This window comes from Cupressus sempervirens, chromosome 7 (assembly GCF_028749045.1).
Source record: "Cupressus sempervirens isolate cs-2001-9-10 chromosome 7, ASM2874904v1, whole genome shotgun sequence".
In the NCBI taxonomy this organism is placed as follows: domain Eukaryota; kingdom Viridiplantae; phylum Streptophyta; class Pinopsida; order Cupressales; family Cupressaceae; genus Cupressus; species Cupressus sempervirens.
In genome coordinates, this window is record NC_143124.1 from 808,356,922 (window position 1) to 808,358,422 (window position 1,501).

At 27.5% G+C, this 1,501-nt stretch overlaps 1 non-coding gene across 1 annotated transcript; it reads right to left on the reverse strand.

Annotated features, from left to right (window-relative positions):
• Nucleotides 1-976: 976 nt before the first annotated feature.
• LOC149549854 (small nucleolar RNA snoR83) lies at nucleotides 977-1,098 on the reverse strand. Its single transcript, XR_016354555.1, has one exon. It is a non-coding gene; the product is annotated as a small nucleolar RNA snoR83 (small nucleolar RNA).
• Nucleotides 1,099-1,501: the final 403 nt, after the last annotated feature.

Sequence of the window (1,501 nt, forward strand, 5' to 3'; positions counted from 1 at the left end):
CCCTATTAGGGAGGGTGAGAAGAGGAAAGTGAGGAGTCTAGAACCTCTATAGCATAAGATAATCTTGCAAGTGTATCTCTAAATAACCCCTTTCTATCCTCAGTGGAGGATGTCAATTTGTGTGTTGTGCCAAACTTAGCACTTTGACCCCCTCTATGGACACTAACATCCCCTGAGGATGCAGGACCATGATCCCTAGAACCAGATGCCATAGTGTATATATGTATATAATGTATGAAGATATGAGTGTGAAGCTACAAGATTGATAAATATCTAGAGATCTACACACACACACACACACACACACACACACATATATATGTATGTATGTATGTATGTATGTATGTATGTACATATATATATATACATATACATATACATACATATATATGTATATGTGTATATATACATACATATATATACACACATATACATATATATGTATGTATATATGTGTGTGTGTGTGTGTGTGTGGAAACATACACACACACACACACACACACACACACAAACATACAAGTGTATAAATTAAAATAATTAAAAGTTAAATTTAATTTGAAACACACGTACATCTAAATACACAACAATAAATGTATGGTGCTATTCAATCATGTAATGTATGTATTTTAAAACAAATTATCTCAGAGACCATATCTAATGTATTTTAACGTGCTCATGCAAATGTGAAAAATAAATATTTGTACATGTACATGTATATGCAATAATTTAAAAAATAAAATTTCTTGATTAAATTATAACTAAGTGTACACATGTATATGCAATAAAAAAATAAAATTCTTGACTAAATTAGATTTTGATTTAACTATTGGGTTAAACATTTTTTCTAAATTTCATATAAATTCATATAAAGGTACATTTTACCTAATGTTTTTCTACATTTTTACCAAATTCTTTTTTGCATTTTTAACTAATATTTTTTTACATTTTTACCTAATGTTTTTCTACATTTTAAAAAAAAAATATGGCAAGCTACTATCAGAAAACACTCACAAATAACAGAGTGTCATCAGCAAAACTTCCTCGTTTATATATGCCTCCCATGAATCAGATAAGCAGATTAATAAGCTTAACTAGGATTATGAAGGCATAATGTTTTTCTACATTTTTTAACTAATGTTTTTCTACATTTTTTAACTAATGTTTTTCTACATTTTTAACTAATGTTTTTCTACACTTTTACCTAGTGTTCGACTACATTCTTGCTTAAGTTTTAAATAATTTACTAACAAATCTAGAAAACAATTTAAATATATTAAAAACTTGGCAAATCTAAATAATTCACTCATAAAACATGTAAAAAATAATTAATTTGACTACCATTAACATTTACTAATTAAAAAAAACTTTTAAAAAATTTTAAAATGAAGAAAAAGCCACTAACCAGATACCGCCAAAACACCTAGATCGCTCTCCAAGAAATTTGGAACTGCTACAGTAAAAATGGTAGCCACAAAGTATTTTTTAGCAGTTTTATAAAACT